Genomic DNA, 25,905 nt, shown 5'->3' on the forward strand with positions numbered 1-25,905 from the left:
AGCTGGGTGGCTTCCCACCTGAGCCGTCAATGGACTTTCTCACCTGTAAGCCTTTGGTCAGCCAAAGGAGTTCTTCATGCCCCTGGCACCATCATTGTCGATTTTCCCCCTTTGGGGCCCCAGCTTCGGGCATGATTCAGGCCCAGGTGAGAAAGGCTTTTTTTTTTAATGCTAAAAATGAGAGATAGGCCCTGGCTGGTTGACTCAGTGGTAGAACATCGGCCTGGCGTGCGGGAGTTCTGGGTTCGATTCCTGGCTGGGGCACACAGGAGAGATGCCCATCTGCTTCTCCACCCCTCCCCCTCTCCTTCCTCTCTGACTCTCTCTTCCCCTCCCGCAGCCAAGGCTCCATTGGAGCAAAGTTGGCCCGGGCACTGAGGATGGCTCTATGGCCTCTGCCCCAGGCGCTAGAATGGCTCTGGATACAATAGAGCAACGCCCCCTTGTGGGCATGCCCGGTGGATCCTGGTCGGGCGCATGCGGGACTCTGCCTCCCCATTTCCAGCTTCGGGAAAATGCCAAAAAAAAAAAAAAAAAGAGAGAGAGAGAGAGAGAGAAGGGGATGAGTCCTTCAGCCCATGGCAAACCACTGGGCCCTCCCACCCTTTTCTGTGCTGTGGTTGTCTCCTCTGCTGGCCAAACACACTAGAAGTCACCCGAGGAGCCCACTACAAGGGGGAGTGGAAGAACAGAAGTACAGCTGTGATCTGTGGGGACCTGGGTGGCAGAGAACAGACTGCTCACACTGCCACAACAAGTCTCACAGACTGGTGCTTAAACAACAGAAATTTATTTCTCATAGTTCTGAAGACCAGAAGTCTGAGATCAAGGTGCTAGCAGGGTTGGTGTAAGGCTGGCGGCCGTGGCCATGCAGGTTCCCATGGATTGTGGCAGACGGTAAAGGAACTGTAGAGCTGGAGGATGGTGGGCCATTCCGTTTATTAGTGTCTCATAATGGTAGACAAGCAAGCAGTCAGGGAAAACTGCTTCTCTCTCTCAGGCCTGATGAGCAAACAGGCACCGGGTTGGAGGACCCCTTCTCCCACAAACAATAGCAAGAAATGGCCCCTCTCAATGGCGGCAGGCAATCTGCATTCTACCATCTGCCGCCCTGAGGACAAGCACCTGCAGCCTTACAAAGACTACACACAGGAGGTGCTGCCCCATGCTCATGCACCAATCAGGCAAAGTACAAGCGAGCAAGCCTAACACACTTTTAACACACTTGTTTGCCCAACACTCAGTTTCTCCTGGGGCTTATCTCCTTGGCTTATAGACAGCTGCCTTCTTGCTGTGTCCTCACATGGTCATCTCTCTGGGCCTGTTGCCCTATCTCTGCTTATAAAGACACCGGTCACGTTGGATTAGGGCCTACACTCATTTCCTCATTTTAACTTTTCACCTCTTTACAGATCCTTTCTCCAAATACAGTCACAATGGACTTACTGGGGGGTTAGAATGTCAACATACAAATTTGAGAGGGACACAATTTAGTCTATAATTGTCTCTTAAGGAAATATATAGTTGGTAGCTATGTGAGGTTTCGAATTGCTAGGAGAAAATATTTTGGACATACCAAAAGATATAAAGAATAATATAAAACATACAATGCACCCACTGCCCCCCTGCTCAGCCTAAGAAATGAAACATTTCTAACACAGTGGAAGCACCACATAAGCTTTGCAGTCATGATCCCTCCCAATCTCCAAAGGTGACCTTATGTAGAATTTAACATTTTTTGGTTCCCTACATTTTTTATATGTTTACTACATGCCCATGCATCCTCAAATATATATAACACTGTTTTTGTGTGTATGTGTGTTTTAAACTTTATTTGAATGGGGACATTCTCTATGCTTTACTTTTATTGAGAAGAAATTCACATAATATATAATTAACCATTTTAAAGTGTATAATTCAGTGGCATTTAGTGCATTCACAATGTTGTGCATCCACCATCTCTTTTTAGTTGTTTTTTTTTTTAATTTTTTGTATTTTGCTAAGTTGGAAATGGGGAGGCAGTCAGACAGACTCCCGCATGCACCTGACAGGGATCTACCTGGCATGCCCACCAGGGGGCGATGCTCTGCCCATCTGGGGCGTCGCTTGGTTTTACCATTATATGAGTTTCCACCTAGTTTGTCTACACGTGTTTAAGTACCATTATAATGAAAATAGCCAATGCTAAAGGTCCAGGGAAGCTTCTCTTTTCAGAGGGGTTTACAGTATTCAAGCTTTATGAGCAGTTTCTCTGAGTAGAGATTTTGTTCTGCTTTCATTAATCCAAACCAGCCAGGTCATTAGTTCGGGTTTTGTTTGAAACCTAATCAGAGATTGAGGGCAGAAGGGTAAAGAATTCTGTGCTGCTCTATCTGTGCTTGCTTGAGTGGCTCGTGGGCTCAACTCTTTTAATGGGCAACCCTTCTGTACAATGAATCAGTAGTGATAGTCTGGCTTCTAGTTATTTTGAGTTTTGATGGTGAGGCTGAGAATAAAATATAGTGATGTCTGTTTTCAACCTCTGGGTGTGACAGAGCTGTGGAAATTAACACAGTGTTTACATATTAACTGTGCTTTGTCACCCTACAGTGGAAAAGAGGGGAAAATGTCTTGTATGTTTGTGATTCTCCTGGTCATGTTTCATTTTCATGAAGAAAATTTTAAAGTACTTTGAAAATGCTCCTCAAATACTACTGTCTTGTGTCTTTAACAGTTTAAAACTTAAAAAAGTATTTTTTTAGAGAGAGAGGAAAAGAGAGGGAGAAAGAAAAACATCAATTTGTTGTTTTACCCATTCATGCCATCATTGGTTGATTCTCATATCCTCGTATGTGCCCTGACCGGGGATTGAACCTACAATCTCAGCATGTTGGGGTGACGCACTAACCAACCTACCTGGCTAGGGCCCAGTTAAAAACTTTTAAAGCAGTTTCAGTTGAGAATGTTAGTCATGTACACAGGAAGCAAAGCAGGTCTGGATACCATAGAGGGCTGGAAAATTCTTCTAAAACAGAGCCTGCCTTCAGAGATCTTATCTCTTGGAGTGGCTTGCTGCTGTGCTGGGCCTGGTGCAGGCAAGGGGGAACCAGACCACCTCCGTGGGCTCTGCTCTCAGCCCACGTGCAGTCCAGTGCAGAGGCCTAGTGGCCTGGGTCCCTGTGGAAAGACGTCCTGTACATATTGTGAAATGATCACCACAGATTTAGTTAGCATCTATCACCCTACATAGTTACTCATTTTTTTCTCGTGATAACTTAAGATCTACTCTCGTAGCAACTTTCAAATATTCGGTCAAGTATTATCAACTTGTCACAATGCTGTACATCCCCAGAACTTATCTTACAACTGGAAACATGTACTCTTTGTAGACTTCTGTCTTACCTACTTTATGAATGAAGGAATAGGTTTACATTGCTAGCCCAGTGACAGTCCCTGACCTGACTGCCTCAGCTGTCAACGGTGGTGCAGACTTCCTGAGTCCATGGTTCTGAGCTGCCCGTAGGTCTGCACAGCCTACCTGCATTGGTCGCCTCCAGACAAACCCGGATATTGCCAATCAGCCTGCAGCACTCAGACCTTAGCTTTCCTGCTTCTGGACAGGGCCAGTCTGCACTCTTTGCTTTACAGTTCTCTCCCATTTCTCTTCTCCCAGCCCCTTCTCCCTTTGATCTGTGTGGGACCTGGTTCCCTGCTGGGCATTGAGACTTTTTCCTCTAGTACTTCATCTTTGGTGGCTCACAGATCAGCTGGGTGGTACCCCTGACGTTTAAATCGAGGCCTATTGACTGGCTCTTCATTGGTGCTACGCTGTACCTGGTTTGTGTCTTAACCCATTAAGTGACAGTGCGAGTGTCCCTCCAGGAGTGACACTGTTGAACATCTAGTAATTGGGAGGTGGGGGTGGGGGAGGGAATGAATGGAAAGTCAAGAGGAACTCTTGAGTTTGAACTAGTCAATCTAAGTGCCGGTGCAGGATTGCATCTGTGGCAGACAATTGTGTGTGAGAGAACCTGAGAAGGCTTCTGTCTTTGGAACAGGCTGATGCTCCGAGGCCTGTGGGAACAGCAGGCTAATGTTTACATTTATTCAGGCCAGGGTGGGAGCCAAGCGATTAGTTTCCTGACAGGAGATCTTTCCCTTCTGAGTATACTGTGTTTCATCATTCTGTGGAAAATGTTAATACCATTAGCATTCAGTCTGTCAGGGTTACCTGTGACCAGAACCTTTTTAGAGGACATATTGCCATTCAGCCCCTGCCCCCCCCCCCCCACACACACTAATTTTATGAACGCACTCTTCCCAGCTCTGGCTCTGCTCCGTCATGTTTCTCCATCATGTTTCTCCTCAGGGCCACCTTGTCCGCTGCCAGCAGCTGAAAGCTTAGCTGATTAATGAGTTATCTCACTAGCTCAATTCATATAGTCTTGAATTTACTTCATGTTACAAAGGGAATATTTTACTCTTACTGCCTTAATTGAAATAAGATCATTTCTATCTTTTTTTTAATTAAGATTTTATTCATTATAGAGAGGAGAGAGAGAGAGAGAAGGGGGGAGGAGCAGGAAGCATCAACTCCCATATGTGCCTTGACCAAGCAAGCCCAGGCTTTTGAACCGGCAACCTCAGCGTTTCCAGGTTGACGCTTTATCCACTGTGCCACCACAGGTCAGGCCCATTTCTATCTGTATCTCTTTTTTCTTTTCCTTATAGAAGGAAGGAGAGCTGTATGCTATTTTACAACTAGCTCCCTTTTTTTATTTGGCTAAAAATAAAATAATTGGTTTTCAACAAAGCTTTGTGAGATTTATATCTTGTATTTTTAGGGCAATGGGAAATATAAGTATAATTTTGGTCTGTTGAACATAGATATTTTTTTTGCATGCATTTTCAAAGTATAATAGAATAGATAAGTGTCAAATGAAAACTTTTAGTTTCTAAAGCTGTTTGCATTAGAAAGCTTCCCTTTCTGTCTTTGTGCACAGCCACGTTGGTTCCTGGACTGTTGGGTGGCAGTGTCTTTACTTGGTGTCTGTCCCTTTTTACCTCTTTGGGAAGATCTTGTGCCACATGGAGCAGTTGCTGCATATTTGAGTATTGTTCTCACTCTGCAGGGCTGCCAGACACAGTTTCTATGTACTCTTCCACAGCTCTGTGCACTGAAGAACCCGGGGCCCAGTGAGGTTAAGGAACCTTGCCAAGGACCTCTTCTGAAGGTGGAGCTGGGGTTGGCAGCCGCGTCTTCCCTGCGGGCACCTGTGCTCTGAGTTATGCTGCCTGTGTCTGGGGCGGGACAGAGCTGGGTTCAAGTCCCGGCCCACTTCTCTCAGCCTCTGTTCCCTCATTTAAAAACAAACAAACATTTTATTTGTTGATTTTACAAAGGGAAGAGGTGCAGGGGGTGACGAGACGTAGTTGCTTCACTCTAGCTGTTCATTGGTTGCTTGTCATATGTGCTGTGACTGGGCAAGCCCAGGGTTTCGAACCGGTGACCTCAGTGTCGGTGCTTTATCCACTGTGCCACCACAGGCCAGGTGTCTGTTTCCTCTTTTTTAAGAGGGAAGAAACTCATTTCATAGAGAGCTCATGCCTCGTAATTGCGTTCATCTCTGTGGAAGTGACTGCTGCGTGTGTGTCGGCCTTCAGTAAGTAGGCACAGTCTGATGGTTGCCTCTGCCTTGCTTCTCTCTTCACAAAAGCTCTTTCCAGGCCGCATCCCTGTCTCAGACGGACTCCCGCATCCTCGCTCCTGCTTACAGTGCCTGATACGGGGAGGGAGTGAATGTTTATTGAAAAAAGTGTCATGAATTCCTCTAGATCCTTCTTAAAATAAATTTGCCTTTTTCTATACTTTTTAATTTTTACATTTATTTGAGAGAGAGTACACACTCTGACTAGGGAGTGAACTCACAACCTTGGCATGCTAGGACGACATTTTTTCCACGGAGCCACCATGTCATGGCCTGTTCTTTTCTTTCTTTCTTTTTTTTTTTTTTTTTTGGAGACAGAGAGAGAGACAGATAGGGGCAGACAGACAGGAAGGGAGAAAGATGAGAAGCATCAATTCTTTGTTGCAGCACCTTAGTTGTTCATTGATTGCTTTCTCATATGTGTCTTGATGTGGGGGGGTGGGGAGGCTACAGCAGAGCGAGTGACCCCTTGCTCAAGTCAGCAACCTTTGGGCTCAAGCCAGCAACCACGGGATCATGTCTATGATCCCACTATGATCCCACACTCAAGCCAGAGATCCTGAGCTCAAGCTGGTGAGCCCATGCTCAAGCCAGATGAGCCCATGATCAAGCCGGAGACTTTGGGGTTTTGAACCTGGGTCCTCTGCATCCCAGTCCAACACTCTATCCACTGCACCACCACCTAGTCAGGCAAGACAGTGCTGTTTTTAAAAAGTTGATAGCGTGAGCACCTATGGACATTTCACCTCAGTGAATTAACACATACTTTATCTCTTTCACACACACACACACCATTATTCTGCAGAACCATTTCAAAGTAGCCTGCTATTATCATAATACTTTTGCTCTAAATGTTAAAGCATGCATTTCCTAAGAATAGATCCTCTCCTGGATATCTCATCATCACACACAAAAAATTTTTTCTTTCTTTTTTTTCAAGTGAGGAGAGGGGAGATAGAGAGACAGACTTCCACATGTGCCTACCCGGGATCCAACAGGCATCCCCCATCTGGGGCTGATGCTCTGCAACCAAGCTATTATAGCTCATGCACTTGAACCAATCAAGCCATGGCTGTAGGAGAGGAAGAGAGGGAGAAGGAGAAAGAGAAAGGGTGGGATAGAGAAGAAGATGGTCACTTCTCCTCTGTGCCCTGACTGGGAATCTAACTTGGGACATCCATACACTGGGCTGATGCTCTACCACTGAACCAACTGGCCAGGGCCAACATTTTTTCTTTTTTAGGAGTCCAGGCTGGTTGTTTTGTAGAATGTTTCATAATTTGGATTTGTCTGGTTAGCTCCTCATTTTTGTTGTCAGGACACCGTTGGTTGTATTTAGTCCTGTTGCATCACATCGAGTTGTCAGGCTGTCCTAAACTCAGTCATTTGGCGTTAAAGTCATGTCTACTAGTTCTTGTTATAAAGGCAACTGAGTCCCTTTATAATATGCTGCAGGATGGTGATTGAGACTGTCGCCTCTTCAGCAGCCGCTTTCTGGCAGCAGGCTTTCCTGACCCTTGCCTGGGTCAGGTGTTGTAAATTGGTGCTTGCAGAAGAGTGATTTTTCAATTCTGTCAATTTTGTGTGTGTGGCTATTAGATGACATTTTCTGAAAAATTAGCTTCCCTGCCCATTTTTCTTGAATACTAGTATATAATTTATAATGCTTTACCATCTTTTTCTTTCTTGGTACCTAAATTATCCCAAAATTGGCAAATAGAACCTGACTCAGGTTGGTTTCTGAGTCCTTTTGATGTGCCCACATCCGATTATTTGGCATTTTCTCATTTTCTGGTAACAGGTGCTTCAGGCTTACTTTGACCTTCCCTTGCTCCAGACTTGTAATCAGCCATTTCTTCAAGAGGATTCAGTAGAGAAGGTACTTAGAAACCAGACCTGGATAGCAAGTTTGCTCATTGTTGCTGAGTGTCTCTGCTTCTAGGGCCTTCCTGTGGATAGAGCTGGAACAGATATTAATGGTTTATATTGGAATGCTTCTATTTTTCAGAGGCTGCAGGAATTTCATAGGGAGTAGTTCATGCTGGAAAACTAGGGGACTGGTACCTATGAGGATTTCAGGGGCTAACGTTAAGTCAGCTTTTTGCGGTCTTCCTTTTTGATAGCCCTCTAAAAAGTTGGGCTTTTGTGATGCTAACAGTATCCAGATTCATTAATCTTACATCACTCTGAAAGACAGGCCAGGGTAAGTGAGCACAGAAAGAAAAAGCTGGATCCATTGGTTTATTTAGTAAGTTTATGTTCCAAGCATCTTTGTTTTAGGCATTAAGACCCTCATTCTCCTGGGGATACAAAGAGGTATAAGACTTAGTCTCTGCCTTGTGGCTGAATAAATACATCTGGTGGCAGGGTGACCGACATGGACGAGAATGAGCGGGAAGAAGGTAGATGCTTGCTGACCACTTTTATACCAACAGAGCCCTGGAGAGAGACTTATGGGTTCCCCAGTTCAGTGGCTCATTAGCCGGCACCCCTGTAATGCCGTTTGAGTGGGGCTCCAGGGCAGAAGTAAAGGTCTGCAAATCTAAGTCTACAGGGATGGCGACAGTTCCAGGGAATGGAAAGTCTTTACTATGTTTTAAATTCAAAGCTAGGCTGTGTGGGTAATGCTTTATACTGACCACTGTATTTCAAGAATTTAAAGGATGTTGTGGGCATTTTGAGAATGATCTAGCTGGTACTTAAATAGGAGAGAGATCCTAGCTGAGGTAATTTCTTGGGAAGGACTTATTCTGCCCTTTATTAACTTAAAAAGAAGTGTTTTGTTTGAAATCCTTGCATTCTCAATTTCTTAGTACGTCACCGTGCTGCAATGTACAAAGCCATTTTTTAATGTAGTTCAGTTTAGATGATTTTCAGTGTCCGTGTGTGGAACAAATGACAGCATGTTTTTCTAGAATTGTCTGTGTGTGCAGCACTTCATACTAACACTTTTGAGAGCCTCATTGAGACCTGTCAGGTGGTCTGAGCAATTGAAGAGACTTCTTAAACATTATTATTATAAAATGCATTTAGGCAAATATTGTATAATTTATCAAGATTATATCAGAGATGGGATTTAGAATATACTATTTGAGTGGAAGAAGGGAGTTCAACTCCCAGAGTGAAAACATTGTGAAAATAAATATCATTGCTACCATATCAGTCTGCCTCCTTTCAGATCGTCTTGCGCATGATTTTTATGCACATTTTCTGAAAAGGTGCCCCTAGTCATGTTGTAGAGTTCCCTCCTTGCCCATCACCCTGCTGAGTCATGGTCGTCCCTATGCCTTTGGGGCCTGGCCACATTGTCAGTGCCCAGTAGGGACCTGCCTCATCATAGTGCCGCTGCAGGCCACTAGGTCCCTGAACTAGGCTGTGGGTCCCTGCTTGCACCCTGAGCTTTCCTTGAAGTCGCAGTCCTGGGTTATCTTTCCTGGATATGCTCTCCCCGATTGCTTTGAGACCCAGTGTAAATGCCTCCTCTTCTCTGAAGCCTTCCCCAACTGCTGTCCCTCCAGACTGAGTCTGTTCTCTTTTTCCTGAAGTATGTGTAGCACTTGCTTATTCTTAGGTCACTGTGTTTCCCTGGTTCCCTTTCCTGCCTGTCTGCTTTATGGTCCCCTCCCTCTCTTCTCTCCTCCCTCCACATCGCCAAGCATGGTTCCCTAGTTTGCCACCCAGGGAGCGAGAGCGCAGCAGAGTATTTTCACATTGGCAGAGCCTTGTAATGTTAGGGACAGAAGATGAGACACGTGCCAGAAAACTGGGAGTTCCTTGCTGTAGAATGGAGTGAAAATCCTGGGTAGAATAATTACTGGGTTGCTCTGGTGCTTTACAGGGTCTTCCATGGCAGCTCTGTGGTCTGAGTAGTACTTATATCAGATGGTCAAGCCCGTTCAAGGGGAACCTCTCCATGAAGGGCAGCGTCGTTTAGTATGATGGTGTTCCGAAGGTGCTTGCACCTGTTAGAGGTAAAGTCAGAGCACTCCGTCTTGCTTCCACATTTCCTTTATCTCTTTAACACCATCACTTTTTTCTGTAAATCTGTGCTTAATTGCGATTAAGATGGGAAGTCATGTCGCCCCCCCCTGCCCCATTTTTAGGACATCCAAATGGAGGAGCTCAGCTGGCAGCCCTTTCCCTTAGAGCAGGAGCACAGCTGTAGCGGCAGCCCTGGCTCCTCCTTTCTGTTGGACACTTGTCATCCTACGTCCTGTGGTTTCCTGTTCACCTGCATCTGTGAGCCACTGGATGGCCTAGGTTCAGTAATCTGCACAGATTGCTACAGAGTAAACTGATTTGGTTTGTGCATTTTCTAAAAGTTTGGATGAATTATATGTAGAGAGAGCAAGTCTTTTCTTTAATTAAATTTTTTATTTCATGCTGGCTGGTTGGCTCAGTGGTAGAGCATCAGACTAGTGTGTGGATGTACCAGGTTCAATTCCTGGTCAGGGCACACAGGAGAAGCGTCCATATGCTTCTCCACCTCTCATTTCTCTCTCTCTCTCTCTCTCTCTCTCTCTCCCTCTCTCTCTCTCTCTCTCTTCCATCCCTCCTGCCGCCATGGCTTGATTGGAGCAGGTTAGCCCCAGGTGCTGAAGATGGCTCCATGACCTTTGCCTCAGACACTAGGGAGAGCTCAGTTGCTGAGCAACAAAGCTACAATCCAGATAGGAAAACCACTGCCCCCTAGTGGGCTCCCCGGGCAGATTCTGGTTGGAGCACATTCCGGGGTCTCTCTGCTTCCCCTCCTCTCACTGAATTAAAAAAAAATTATTTCAAAATAATTGTAGGTTCACAGTACATTAGTATTAGTCACAAGGAATAATATGGAGAGGTCCCACCTGCTCTTTATTCATTTCCTCCAGTGGAACCATCTTGAGGAACTACAGTACATCTTCCTAACCAGGATGTTGATGCTGATGCTATGAAGATACTGAACACTTCCTAAATATCCCTCCCACAGGTGGCCCTGTTATAGGTCCACCCACATCCCGCCTGCTCTACCCCTTCCTTCAGCCCTGGCAACCACTAATATAGTATCCATTTCTATAATCTCATCATTTCAAAATGATACTAAAGTGTTTAAATCCGTGATCAGTTTTGAGGTAAATTTTGTATAATTTGAGGGGGTTTAGGTTGAGGTCCATTTTCCTGCCCGTGGGTGTGCAGTTGCTCTAGGGGTATCTGTTGAAAGGCCATTCCTCTTCCCTTGAGTTGCTTTTGCACCTTTGTCAGAAATCAGTTATGGCCTGCTGCTGTCTGTTGACCTGCTAGCATTTGTACAGCACTCTGATTTACAGACTGCTTGCAGATGCATCGCTACACAGATCTTCTGGTTTCGCATTTTTTTTAGATGGAGAAACCCGAACTCAGGATGGTCAGGGGACTTAAGGTTCATGACAGTAACTGTGGAAGCTGGAAGTCAAACCAAAACTTAATGATGTTAAACTTCATGTAATTTTATGATGCCCCTTAAGAAGTTTTCACAAGAAGAATCTTATATTTACTATTATATGGATTTAAAATATGCCGCGGACCATCGCGGCTCCTAATAACAGTGCAGAATTAAGGAAACACACTTATTTAAAAAAATTGGACCTGGACCAGGAGGACTCTTCAAATGCTGATGGCAATATCCGAGTGCCCCATAGCCCCAGTTTGCTTTATTATATAGCCATATGCAAATCAAGAAAGTCCTTGATACAAAGTTACACATCCAAGGCTAGAACAGGAACTCTCCCAAGGCATAAACAGGAATCCCCCCACCATATATAAGTGAAATTAACAACATCTGAACAGAGGAAGGGCGGCTGGTGCTGCTGTTCGGGCAGCAGGGCGGTGGAACGGCTGGTGCTGGTGAGCTGTGGGGGCGGCGGCGGCGGCGGCGGGGCGGCTAAGCTTGTTCTGCTGCAGCGGCGCGGGGCGGCTGGTTCTGGTGCTGGGGCGGCGGCGGCGGGGCGGCTAAGCTGGTGCTGCTGCGGTGGCGGCGGCGGGGCGACTGGTGCTGGTGCTGCTGAGGCAAAGGCGGCGGCGGGGCGGCTGATGCTGGGGCGGTGGAGGGGTGGCTGGTGCCGCTGCGGCGGCGGCGGGGCGGCTGGTGATGGTGCTGCTGTGGCGGCGGCGGGGCGGCTGGTGATGGTGCTGCTGCGGTGGCGGCGGGGCGGCTGGTGCTGGGGCGGCGGCGGCGGGGGTGGTGGCTAAACTGGTGCAGCGGCAGCGCGTGGCGGCTAAGCTGGTGCTGCTGAAGCGAAGGCAAAGGCGAAGGCGCAGGCGGAGGGTGGCTGGTGCTGCTGCGGCGGCAGCGCGGTGCAGCTAAGCTGGTTCTGCTATGGCGAAGACGGCGGTGCGACTGGTTCTGGTGCGGCGGCGGAGGGGCGGCTGGTGATGCTGCAGTGGCAGCGGGGCAGCTGGTGCTGGTGCTCTGTGTAGCACTCGCCGGGTAAAACAGACACTGGAGACGTTTGGAGAGTTTAAGACAAATCTTTATGGCCAAAAGAAATAGAGAACAAAACAGAAAAATAAAACCTGCGCAGGGGTGGACTCAAGCGGTAGTACCACGAGCCACACCTAGCGCCTACAGTCTAGGGGTTTTTATAGCGTAGCAAGCAAGCAGTTCATACAGAAGCGGATTTGGCATTCAGCAATTGGCTCTTCTAAATTAATTTTTAGTCATGTGCCTTAGTAACCAGTCATGCAGTTGAAAACCTCCAGCTGGAAAATGTCCCTATCTAACCCCCAGGATGCGGTCACATTAACTATCTTAGGAGTTTTTATGACTTCCTTATCTCTAGGACTCATCTGTCTTATTCATCCTGGGAGTCTGGTCTCATCTATTCTAAGAATGTGCTGTACTTACTGGACCAGTTCCCTTTAAGTTATTTTCCTCAAGCCTATTAATGTATTTTATAGTTTTTATTCGACTGTCACACTCTGGTGGCGGCGGTGGGTGGTGGTGGTGGTGGCTAAACTGGTGCTGCTTCGGCGGCGGCGGCGGCGGCGCTGGGCGGCTGGTGCTGTGGCGGTGGTGGCGGCGGGGCGACTGGTGTTGCTGAGGCGAAGGCGGCGGTGCGGCTGGCTGGTTCTGGTGAGGCGGCGGCGGGGCGGCTGATGATGGGGCGGCGGAGGGGTGGCTGGTGCCGCTGCGGCGGCGGCGGGGCGGTTAAACTGGTGCTGCTTCGGCGGCGGGGCAGCTAAACTGGTTCTGCTGAGGCGAAGGCAGCGGCGCGGTGCGGCTGGTGCTGCGGTGGCGGCGGCGGGGCAGCTAAGGTGGTTCAGCTGCGGCGGCGGGGCGGCTAAGCTGGTTCTGCTGTGGCGGCGGCGCGGGGCGGCTGGTACTAGGGCGGCGGCGGGACGGCTAAGCTGGTGCTGCTGCAGTGGCGGCGGCGGTGCGGCTGGTTCTGGTGCAGCGGCGGCGGGGTGGCTGGTGCTGAGGCGGCGGCGGGGCGGCTGGTGCTGGGGCGGCGGAGGGGCGGCTGGTGCTGGGGCGGCGGAGGGGCGGCTGGTGCTGGGGCGACGGCGGGGCGGCTGGTGCTGCTGCGGCGGCGGCGGGGCGGCTAAGCTGGTGCTGCGGAGGCGGCGCTGGGCGGCTGGTGCTGGTGCTGCTGCGGTGGTGGCGGCGGGGCGGCTGGTTCTGGTGCGGCGGCGGCGTTGCGGCTGATGCTGGGGCGGCTGTTGCTGATGCGGCTACCGCGGCGGGGCGGCTGGTGCTCTGGTGGCGGCGTGCCGGCGGAGCGGCTGGTGCTGCTGCTTCGGCGGCGGCGGGGCGCCTAAGCTGGTGCTGCGGCGGCGGCGCTGGGCGGCTGGTACTGTGGCGGCAGGGCGGGACGGCTAAACTGGAGCTGCTTCGGCGGCGGCGGCGGGGCAGCTAAGCTGGTGCTGCTGAGGCGAAGGCGGCGGTGCGGCTGATGCTGGGGCGGCGGAGGGGTGGCTGTTGCTGATGCGGCTGCCGTGGCGGGGCGGCTGGTGCTGGTGCTCTGGTGGCGGCGTGCCGGCGGAGCGGCTGGTGCTGCTGCTGCTGCTCCGGTGGCGGCGGGGCGGCTGGTGCTGGGGCGGCGGCAACGCGGGGCGGCTGGTGCTGGTGTTGTGGTGGCGGCGGCAGGGCAGCTAAGCTGGTTTTGCTGCGGCGGCGCGGGGCGGCTGGTTCTCGTGCTGGGGCGGCGGTGGCGGGGAGGCTAAGCTGGTTCTGCTGCGGCGGCGCGGGGCGGCTGGTTCTCGTGCTGGGGCGGCGGTGGCGGGGAGGCTAAGCTGGTTCTGCTGCGGCGGCGCGGGGCGGCTGGTTCTCGTGCTGGGGCGGCGGTGGCGGGGAGGCTAAGCTGGTTCTGCTGCGGTGGCGCGGGGCGGCTGGTTCTCGTGCTGGGGCGGCGGTGGCGGGGAGGCTAAGCTGGTTCTGCTGCGGTGGCGCGGGGCGGCTGGTTCTCGTGCTGGGGCGGCGCTGGAGCTGCTGTGGTGGCGGCGGCGGGGCGGCTGGTGCTGGTGCTGCTGAGGCGAAGGCGGCGGTGCGGCTGGTTCTGGTGCGGCGGCGGCGGGGCGTCTGGTGCGGCGGCGGCGGTGGGGCGGCTAAGCTGGTGCTGCTGAGGCGACGGCGCGGGGCGGCTGGGGCGGCGGCGGGGGGGTGGTTAAACTGGTGCTGCTTCAGCGGCGGTGGGGAGGCTAGGCTGGTGCTGCTGAGGCGAAGGCGAAGGCGGCGGCGCGGGGCGGCTGGTGCTGCTGCGGTGGCAGCGCAGTGCAGCTAAGCTGGTTCTGCTATGGCGAAGGCGGCGGTGCGGCTGGTTCTGGTGCGGCGGCGGCGGGGCGGCTGGTGCTGGTGTTGCTGCAGTGGCGGCGGCGGGGCAGCCAAGCTGGTGCTGTGGCGGCGGTGGTGGGGCGGCTAAGCTGGTTCTGCTGCGGTGGCGCGGGGCGGCTGGTGCTGGGGCGGCGGCGGGGCGGCTGGTGCTGGTGCCGGGCGGCGGCGGCGGGGTGGCTGGTGCTCTGGTGGCGGCGTGCTGGCGGAGCGGCTGGTGCTGCTGCACATGTTAAGCACTGGTTATCGGGCAAGTTTTTCCAGTCTGTGCTTTCTGGGGAACCCAAAGTAGGAAATATACCTGTCTGAGTCTGCTCAGGCTGCCGTGAAAAAGGTGCCACACACTGGGTGGCTCAAACAACAGACATCTGTTTTCTCCTGTGAAGGAGGCTCGAGGTCTGAGATCGCTGTGTGTCAGGCTGGTCCCTTCTGAGGGCTGTGAAGAAGCTCTGTGCCTTTCTCCTGGTTTCTGTGGTTTTCTGGCCAGCGTTGCTGTCCCTTGGCTTTTGTAGTTGCACAGCCTCTGTCTCTGCCGTCATCTGCATATGGCCTTCTCCCTGTGTGTGTGTCCCAAATGTCTCCTTTCTATCAGTTGTACGAGGGTAGAGCCCACCATAATGATTTCATCTTAACTACTTCTGCAAAAATTCTGCTTCGAAATAAGGTCACATTCTGAGGTACTGGGCGTTAGGACTTTAACATAACTTTTTATTTTATTTTTTTAGCGGAAAGGGGAGAACAAAATTCAACCCATAATGATGCCTTCATTTTCTTGTACTTTTCTTCATTAGAAAACCATGCGACGATGATACCTACAATGCTGATGAGAATGCAGTCAAGTGGTCAATCCTATATATTGCTGTTGGGAATTAATTAGAATATTAGAAACAGAATTTGAGTTCATACTAGAATGTAAACTCCATAAGGTCAGGGACCTTGTCTGTCTTCCTCTTCACTGTAACTTTAGCAAAAATACAGCTTAGTACACAATAGACAATCAACATTTACTTGTTTTAAATGAGGGTATGATCTTGAATTGCCTGTACTAAATGGTTTGATAATGGTTAGAATACCCAGACAGAAGTGTTGCTAATACCAGACTCTTGACTGAATAGATGGAAAGGGTCCACCTAGCCTGAAAATCTGTCTGAAAGAATAATTTAGGTATTTATTAAAAATCATAGAATTTGTTGAATATGATGATATTCATACAATGGAACAAAAACTATAATTACACCTAATTTAATTGTATAGAAAGCATATGTATATTATACATTTAGTAAACCACAAATTAGGTTTCCAATTCTTTTTCCACTAAGAAATTTGTAAGAATCCTTACCCTTGCTAAATCTTTTCACCTTTCAGCTTTCATTTAAAACTCCAAGTCTCATAGAAACACAATGGAGGTTTCTCTGACTCTGAGTTAGATTAGGATCTCCTATCACTTACTCTCAAAGATTTCAAAACTTCTTTTTTGTTAGTACTTAATCACTTTTGAACATAAGTAATAATTTGCTATTATTTCAATCCTAGCTTTACTAATACTATATGTTATATGAAAACAGATCTTTGGCTTTTTCACCAATATAATCCCCAGTACTTGCTTAGTGTTTGGTATATATTTGCTGTTCAATAAATATGTGATGAAATAAAATAATGTTAATGAGTGAATAAATGAATGTGCACAGCTGTGTGACTAAGTGAACACAGCTGTGCACCTCTCCTTAGGTCTTGGTTCTTCTATCTAGGACTTTTGAGTTCTGCTAATGACCTTCTTTTCCAATGCTAGTATTTGCAAGAATGTCATTTTTTTTTATTGTGACCCTTATTTCTCTATATAAGCAAAAAAAGAAAGTCTGTTTTGCTTTGAGTTTGCTCAAAATAATATTTGCTCAATTCTATTGCAAGAGAAACTTTGTTTTCCTTCAGTAAGCTCTGCAAAGATGCACACAGTGACTTAATTATTATTGAAGAGACCTCCCTTTCATTTTCATGACCCTGAAACTTTCTAGTTCTTTAATCTGGATTCTCTGTGCTCCCTGGTCACTGGCCTCTATGCTCTGCACACACTGTGTGCAAGAAAGTGAAATTCTTGGCCCTGGCCGGTTGGCTCAGCGGTAGAGTGTCGGCCTGGCGTGCAGGAGTCCCAGGTTCGATTCCCGGCCAGGGCACACAGGAGAAGCGCCCATCTGCTTCTCCACCCCACCCCCTCTCCTTCCTCTCTGTCTCTCTCTTCCCCTCCCGCAGCCAAGGCTCCATTGGAGCAAAGATGGCTCGGGCGCTGGGGATGGCTCTGTGGCCTCTGCCTCAGGCACTAGAATGGCTCTGAATGCAACAGAGCGACGCCCCAGAGGGGCAGAACATCGCCCCCTGGTGGGCATGCCGGGTGGATCCCGGTTGGGCGCATGCGGAAGTCTGTCTGTCTGCCTCCCCGTTTCCAGCTTCGGAAAAATGGGGGAAAAAAAGTGAAATTCTTCTCCTTTTGGTGGACAGAGTAACTAACTGATTGGGATCAGAACTACAAAAGAGATCCCCACTAGGCAGAAATATGCACATGGTGAAATTTCCTTTATAACTTGAATTATTTCTGGCTGTAACTGGGAAGGTTGTTTTCTAATTTAACCATTTCAGGTCCATTGTATGTGCATAAATTTTATGTTATTTCCATTTGAAAACTATTATAAATAATCCTATTTTGAATTTTTAATAAAAACCTTTCTCCACATAGGATTATTTCTTTTATTTTTAATTTATTTTTATTTTATTAGTGAGATGAGGGGAAGATAGTGAGACTCCCACATGCACCCTGACTGGATCCATGTGGCAACCCCCGTCTGGGGCTGATGCTCAAATCAACAGTGCTATCCTCAGTGCCTCGGGCCGACGCTTGAACCAGTTGAGCCACTGGCTACAAGAGAGGAAGAGACAGAGAAGGGGGAGAGAGAGGGGGAGAGAAGCAGAAGCTCGCCTCTCATGTGTGCCCTGACTGGGGATTGAACCTAGGATGTCCGTATGTCAGGCTGATGCTCTATCCACTGAGCCACCAGCCAAAGCCAAGGATTATTTCTTTAAAATAATCTATGGGTGGGCAAAGACTACACACAGGTGCAAAAAATAAATCCTCTTTGCAACCCAGAACTCATGGTGTAGTATGAGTTTTGATACATATAAGGAACATGATAAAAAAAAAAGTCTATGGGTAAAGATGCTGAGTCATTAATTGAATATGGACTTTTTAAAAAAAGATCTTGATACAAATTCAAATTGTTTATCTAAATGTATAGCATCAGAACAAAAAAAAAGGACCTTCTTACTAAACTAGTCCCAAGACTATACGATTATGATTTTTAAAAACTAATCTTTTTTTTTTATTTTTTTTATTTTATTTATTCATTTTAGAGAGGAGAGAGAAAGGAAGAGAGAGAGAGAGAGAGAAGGTGGGGAGGAGCTGGAAGCATCAACTCCCATATGTGCCTTGACCAGGCAAGCCCAGGGTTTCAAACCGGCGACCTCAACATTTCCAGGTCGACGCTTTATCCACTGCGCCACCACAGGTCAGGCTAAAAACTAATCTTGAATAATCAGATTGGTAAAAGAAATTACAGTTGTTGTGTTACTTACTTGATTATTAAGAATCAACATGCTTGCATGTGAGTTCACTACTAAATTTTCTTTTTTGGGTAATAATCTCTTTTATGAATATTCTATTAGCCAGTTCTCAATCAGGCCCCATTGCTTTTTTATCAGTTTGCTGTGTGAGCTCTTCATGTAGAAAATATATTAACTCTGACATTTTATTGAAAACATTTTAATATTTACTTTATAGTCTTACGCATAGAATTTTTCTTTTTTATAGATTCTAATCTGCTCGTCTTTTTCTCTATAATTTCTTGTTATTTCTAAGTTTAGGAAATCTTCCTCTTGCACAAGTTTTATAAATAGATGTTCGTATTTAGTTCAAATGTTTCTATTGTTAGAATTTTAAGTACTTTACTTTTCAATAAATCTAGAATTTACTTATGTGGAATAAAGTGAGAAATCAATTTAGCATTCATATTTCTATACATTTGTCCTAGTATCATTTATTGAATAATTCATCTCTGGCCAATGATTTAATAGCTTCTTTGTGGCATAATAGATTCTTATATAAAATAGATCAATTTATGAGTATCAAAACCAAAATTTTTTAGACAAATTTTCCTCAAGCATTTGCTATATTTTATTAACTTTCTGTAAGAACCCCACCAGCAGCATGATTGAAACAAATGTGCCAATATAAAAAATGGAGGGCTTGTATAGTGGGAGACAGAATGCTTATATAAGCAAATAGCACATTTTGAAGTAAGAAAGGTTTCATTTTTATTTTACAAGGTTATAAAAATATTATGCCCCTATCAGTTGTTAAAAAAGAAGGATGTGTCAGGATGGCCCATTATCCTAGGTGCACATTAAGCTTTTCTGATATGTTTTAGAATGATTTTGTCAGTTAATAAAAATAACTCATTGCTATTTGATGGGAGTTACAGTAAATCACTTATCTGGCTTCTGAGACTCCAAATTCTCCCAGGTTCTGCCCTGTTTTACTAGCTGCCTCCTTTCAGTTTTCTCTACCGGATCTGTTTACTTGTCTCAAACCTGAAATGTGGGTGAGCCCTAGGCAACTCTGCGTGTGTGTTCTCTCCATAGATGACCTCATCCAATCCATTGGCTTTATATTCTGCCTATCTACTGACGGCTTGAAAAGTTACCCTGAGTTTCAGAAGCATAGCAACTGCCTGGGGTCTGATAGACATTTCAAGCTTAATGTGTTCAAAACACAGCTCTTGATTTCAGTTCCCCAACTTTTGCTCCTTTCCCGATTTTCCCCATCTCAATAATTAACACTGTGATCCAACCAGTTGTTTTAAGACAAGAAGCTAGGTGCTAGCCTTGATTCCTCATTTTCTCTCCTGCCTCTCACCTAACTCAAGAGCAAATCTTTTATGTCTCCCTCCAAAATATATCTGGAATCTGCTTCTGATTCCTCTATCTCTTCTATACTAGTATAAGTGCATTCACTCCAACTGGATTACTGAAATAGCCTTCTAATGGTTCTATTCCCTCTACCCCCCCCACTACTTCTACCCTATTCTCAGCACTGATACCAGACAAATCTTTTTAAAAAATGTGATCAAAATCTTCAAATGGCTCTGATCAACTTAAGACAAAACTACAAGTCCTTACATAATTTACACGACCCCTATATGAGCTGTCAGTCCCACATTACCTCTGTCCTCATCTCCTCTCAGTCTTCACTGCACTTGCTCTGCTTCAGCAACACTAGAATACTTATTGTTCCTGGAAGACATCAAGCAGAATTCCATATCTAGGTGTTTGCATTTGCTGTTCCTTCTGCAAGAATCACCATTTCTCTAGATAGCCACATGGGTCTCTACTACCATTTATTCAAATACCTGTTCAAATGTTACTCGCTCAGGGGCCTTTCTTGACCACTCTGTTTTATTTAATTTATTTATTTGTGTGTGACAGAGAGACAGACAGACAGGAAGAGAGAGAGATAAGAAGCATCAATTCTTCGTTGCAGCACCTTAGTTGTTCATTGATTGCTTTCTCATATGTGCCTTGACCGGGGTGCTACAGCAGAGCGAGTGACCCCTTGCTCAAGCCAGCAGCCTTGGGCTCAAGCCAGTGACCACAGGATCATGTCTATGATCCCACTCTTAAGCCAGTGTGAGCTCAAGCTGGTGAGCCCACAGTCATGCTGGCAACCTCGGGGTTTCAAACCTGGGTCTTCAGCATCCCAGGCAGATGCTCTATCCACTGCACCACCACCTAGTCAGGCCATACCATTCTTATCTGTTTCTTCTGACTTATTTCATTTAGCATAATACTCTGAAGATATTCTTTTTTATGGATAAGTAGTATTCGTGTGTGATGTATATCTGCTTTTTATTTATTTATTTTTTTTTACAGGGACCGAGAGAGTCAGAGAGAGGGATAGATAGGGACAGACAGGAACAGAGAGAGATGAGAAGCATCAATCATCAGTTTTTCCTTGCGACACCTTAGTTGTTCATTGATTGCTTTCTCATATGTGCCTTGACCATGGGCCTTCAGCAAAGTGAGTAACCCCTTGCTCGAGCCAGCGACCTTGGGTCCAAGCTGGTGAGCTTTTTGCTCAAGCCAGATGAGCCCGCACTCAAGCTGGAGACCTTGGGGTCTCTAACCTGGGTCCTTCCACATCCCAGTCCTACGCTCTATCCACTGTGCCACCGCCTGGTCAGGCTATATGTCTGCTTTTTACATATTTTATTTATTTTAATTTTTTTTGTGACAGACAGCGGGACAGATAAGGACAGACAGGAAGAGAGAGAGATGAGAAGAATCAAATCTTCGATGTAGCATTTTAGTTGTTTGTTGATTACTTTCTTATCTGTGCCTTGACCAGAGGGCTGCAGCAGAGCAAGTGACTCCTTGCTCAAGCCAGGAACCTTTGGGCTCAAGCCAGTGACCATGGGGTCATGTCTATGATCTCACACTCAAGCCAGTGAGCCCGTGCTCAAGCTGGTGAGCCCATGCTCAAGCCGGTGACCTTGGCGTTTTGAACCTGGGTCTTCTGCATCCCAGTCCAATGCTCTATCCACTGCACCACTGCCTGGTCAGGCTGTATGTCTGCTTTTTAAAAGATTTTTTAAATTGATTTTAGAGAGAGAGGAAGGAATAGAGAGAGAAACATCAATTTGTTTTCCATTTATCTATGCATTCATTGGTTGAATCTTGTATGTGCCCTGACTGGGGACTGAGCCTGCAACCTTGGCATATCGATTGGGTCAATGCTCTAACCAGCTAAGCTATTCAGCCAGGGCTATGTACATCTTCTTTATCCGATTGAAGCTTAGATTGCTTCCATTGGCCCCTCTTTGAGTCACCTATTTTTTTGTGTGAGTAAACCCTGGTGTCTGTATAATTAGAACATTTTTTCCCTTTGTTAATCTGTCTTCTACCAGTTTGATTCACAGGCCCCCTAGACATTGAACCCAGGAGGGTAGAAGGAAAACATTTTTCCTTCCCTACAATTCAAAGGTCATCTTATCAGAGAAGCCTTCCCTGACTACTCCCATGTCCCTTACTGGCCTTTATTTTTTTCCATAGTATTTATCACCACGTGACTTATACATCTAGTTGTTTGTTTGTGTTATCCAGAAACATTTTTTTAAATTAAGTGAGAGCAGGGGAGGCAGAGAGACAGATTACTACATATGCCCAGACTGGGATCCACCTGACAAGCCCCCAAGGGGCAATCCTCTACCCATCTGGGAATTACTCCATTGCTCAGTGTAAAGCCAGTAGCAACGGCCACCATCACAGCTGCCTGGCCAATGCAGGTTTGCATTAGATTTAGACAGACGGTAATGAAACAACAGAGCCAAGAACTGGTGGGCCATTACCTTTAATCCTAGCTTGCACCCGGCGGGCAAGTAAAAACACACACTGGGCTCCAAAACCCACCCATTCAGTGCTCACAAAGCTACTGTCTTATCTGAGTTAACTAGAATCAAAGGTTTCTAGATCACTAGCCTTACTCACCTCTGTTCCCCATCTTCTCTCTGCACAAACTGGTTTCTCCTTTAGCATTCTGCCATCTTGGCTGCTTCTCCTGGCCTTTTCCACGTGGCCTTTCCCTGCTTTCCTCTCTAATGCTAATCTCAGGAACCAAGAGAGAGCAAGCTTCCAATCTGCCCCCATTTTATAGTGTAGAAATCAAAACCTTTAATCCAATATACAAATAAAGAAGTCTCTGATACAAAGTCACTTATCTGAGGCATAATGGGATTCCTCATGAGAGTGCACCACCCTACATCAAAAAGGGTGGGAAAGGCTTAGTCTTAAAACTAAGCCTTAGGTTATAAGGATCCTGCCTGCTTATAGCCTGTCCCCCCCCACGTCCAATGCAAACTATAAGCGAGCAAACATATGTATCATATTTACAAACTTATTTTACCAACACTCAGCAACTGAGCTATTTTTAGCACCTGAAATGAAGACCACTGAAATCATCCTCAGTGTCCCAGGGTCAACTTGCTCAAGCCACTTGAGCTATGGCTGAGGGAGGATGGGGAGAGAGAGAGAAAGAGGGAGAGGAGGTGTGGAGAGGCAGATGGTCACTTATGTGTGCCCTGACTGAGAATCAAACCTGGGACATCCACACACCAGGCCAAATCTCTACCACTGACAGAAGCAGATTAAGGTTGGTTGAGGCTCTGGGTGCAGAAGAAAATATTGGGCCTCTAAAAAAAAAAAGAGACAGGGAAAATAAAAATACATGTTAACCATATTTTTAAATAAATAAAAAATATTATGTACTATATATATATTTTTTTATTTAGACAATTTTAACGGGTGACATTGATCAATTAGAGTACATAGATTTACAGAAAACATCTCTAGATCATTTTGACATTGATTATGTTGTATATCCATCACCCAAAGTCAAATTGTTCTCCATCATCTTTTTTTTTTTTTTTTTTTTCACAGAGACAGAGCGAGAGTCAGAGAGAAGGATAGATAGGGACAGACAGGAACGCAGAGAGATGAGAAGCATCAATCATCAGTTTTTCGTTGTGGCACTTTAGTTGTTCATTGATTGTTTTCTCATATGTGCCTTGACCATGGGGCTACAGTAGACCGAGTAACCCCTTGCTCACGCCAGCAACTTTGGGTCCAAGCTGGTGAGCTTTGCTCAAATCAGATGAGCCTGCGCTCAAGCTGGTGACCTCGGGGTCTCAAACCTAGGTCCTCCGCATCCCAGTCCAATGCTCTATTCACTGCGCCACCGCCTGGTCAGGCTCCTCCATCATCTTTTATCTGGTTTTCTTTATGCTCCTCTCCACCCTCACCCCCTCCCTCTCCTCCCTTCCCCTCCCCCTGGTAACCACTGTACTCTTATCTATGTCCATGAGTCTCAATTTTGTGTCCCACCAATGTATGGAATCATACAGTTCTTAATTTTTTCTGATTTACTTATTTCACTCAATATAATGTTATCAAGGTTTATGCATGTTGTCATAAATGATCCGACATCATCATTTCTTATGGCTGAGTAGTGTTCCATAGTGTATATGTATCACATCTTCTTTATCCAGTCATCTATTGAAGGGCTTTTTGGTTGTTTCCATGTCTTGGCCACTGTGAACAATGCTGCAATGAACATGGAGCTGCATGTGTCTTTACGTACCAGTGTTTTTGCATTTTGGGGGTTGTACCCAGTAGAGGGATTGCTGGGTCATATGGTAATTCTTTTCTTAATTTTTTGAGGAATCACCATACTTTCTTTCATAATGGTTGTACTACTTTACATTCCCACCCACAGTGAATAAGAGTTCCCTTTTCTCCACAGCCTCTGCAACACTTGTTACCTGTCTTGTTGATAATAGCTAATCTAACAGGTGTGAGGTGGCATCTCATTGTAGTTTTGATTTGCATTTCTCTAATAGCTAGTGAAGATGAGCATCTTTTCATACATCTGTTGGCCATTTGTATTTCTTCCTGGGAGAAGTGTCTGTTCATGTCCTCTTCCCATTTTTTTTTTATTGTATTTTTCTGAAGCTGGAAACAGGGAGAGACAGACTCCTGCATGCGCCGGACCGGGATCCACCCGGCACGCCCACCAGGGGCGACGCTCTGCCCACCAGGGGGCGTTGCTCTGCCGCGACCAGAGCCACACTAGCGCCTGGGGCAGAGGCCAAGGAGCCATCCCCAGCGCCCGGGCCATCTTTGCTCCAATGGAGCCTTGGCTGCGGGAGGGGAAGAGAGAGACAGAGAGGAAGGAGGGGAGGGGGGTGGAGAAGCAAATGGGCGCTTCTCCTATGTGCCCTGGCCGGGAATCAAACCCGGGTCCCCCGCATGCCAGGCCGACGCTCTACCGCTGAGCCAACTGGCAAGGGCCATAAAATGTTCTTTATGGCCAAGGTCCGTGAGTTTAGTACCTATGTTTTCTTCTATGTAATTTATTTTTTCAGATCTTATATTTAGGTCTTTGATCCATTTTGAATTAATTTTGGTACAAGGAGACAAACTGTAGTTGAGTTTCATTCTTTTGCATGTGACTCTCCAGTTTTCCCAGCACCATTTATTGAAGAGGCTTTCTTTTCTCCTTTGTGGTTTTTGGTTCCTTTATCAAAGATGATTTGACCATATATATGTGGTTTTATTTCTGGATTCCCTATTCTGTTCCATTGGTCTGAGTTTCTATTTTTCTGCCAATACCATGCTGGTTTGATTATCATGGCTCTATAATAGAATTTGAAGTCAGGTATTGTAATGCCCCCAGCTTTGTTCTTTTTCATTAGGATTACTTTGACTATTTGGGGTTTTTTTGTTTGTTTGTTTGTTTGCTTTTTCTGAAGCTGGAAACGGGGAGGCAGACAAACTCCCTCATGCGCCAGACCGGGTTCCACCCAGCACGCCCACCAGGGGCGTCGCCACCAGGGGGCGTCACTCTGTTGCTACCAGAGCCACTCTAGCATCTGAGGCAGAGGCCATGGAGCCATCCCCAGCTCCCGGGCCATCTCTGCTCCAATGGAGCCTTGGTTGCAGGAGGAGAAGAGAGAGACAGAGAGGAAGGAGGGGGGAGGGGTGGAGAAGCAGATGGGCGCTTCTCCTGTGTGCCCTAGCCGGGAATCGAACCCGGGACTTCCGCATGCCAGGCTGATGCTCTACCACTGAGCCAACCGGCCAGGGCCTATTCAGGGTTTTTTATAGTTCCATATAAACCTGATGATTTTATTCTATTTCAAAAATATTATGTACTATTCATGTTAGAATTGCACAAATGAAACCAAACTTGGTGTCATTAGAAAAAACTGTAAAGTGGGGGTTTTGCAGGGCTCTTCAGAAGTCAGGGCCCAGGGTGCACGCCTGTTGTGCCCACCATTAAATCTGCCTCTGACAACTGAGCCAACTAGCCAGGGCCTAAAAACTTTGTTTTGTTCACTGCTGTACCTCCAACAGCTAAGGCAGTGTTTGGCATACAATAAGCACTCAGTACATACTTATTAAGTAACATATGCATAAAAAGTATATGACATATATGCATACATGTATAAGCCTGGCATAATGCTAAACAGGTAAAGTGGTTGTCTCTTTGGAAGGCAGAAAAGACACTTGGTTTTCTTTTTTTTAATTATTAAATAAGAGGCGGGGAGGCAGAGAGACAGACTCCAGCGTGCACCCCAACCAGGATCCACTCGGCAAGCCCCATATGGGGCGATGCTCTGCCCATCTTGGGCCATTGCTCCTTTGCTTGGCAACCAACCTATTTTAGCGCCTGAGGTGAGGCTGTGGTGCCATCATCAGTGCCTAGGGCAATCTTGCTCGAATGAGCCATGGCTGTGAGAGGGAGGAAGAGAGAGAGATGGGGGAGGGGAGAGGTAGAGA

At 46.9% G+C, this 25,905-nt stretch overlaps 1 protein-coding gene, 1 long non-coding RNA gene and 1 pseudogene across 8 annotated transcripts in view; 2 read left to right on the forward strand and 1 right to left on the reverse strand.

Moving 5' to 3' along the window:
* LOC136318286 (asialoglycoprotein receptor 2-like) overlaps positions 1–25,905 on the forward strand; it is a 190,636-nt gene that overhangs the window by 75,148 nt on the left and 89,583 nt on the right. The gene's annotated exons all lie outside the window — the stretch shown is intronic.
* LOC136318288 (uncharacterized) overlaps positions 1–25,905 on the reverse strand; it is a 198,579-nt gene that overhangs the window by 70,570 nt on the left and 102,104 nt on the right. The gene's annotated exons all lie outside the window — the stretch shown is intronic.
* LOC136318295 (small nucleolar RNA SNORA40) lies at positions 17,566–17,648 on the forward strand (annotated as a pseudogene).

The sequence above is a fragment of the Saccopteryx bilineata genome, unplaced genomic scaffold, assembly GCF_036850765.1.
Source record: "Saccopteryx bilineata isolate mSacBil1 unplaced genomic scaffold, mSacBil1_pri_phased_curated manual_scaffold_25, whole genome shotgun sequence".
In the NCBI taxonomy this organism is placed as follows: Eukaryota; Metazoa; Chordata; class Mammalia; order Chiroptera; family Emballonuridae; genus Saccopteryx; species Saccopteryx bilineata.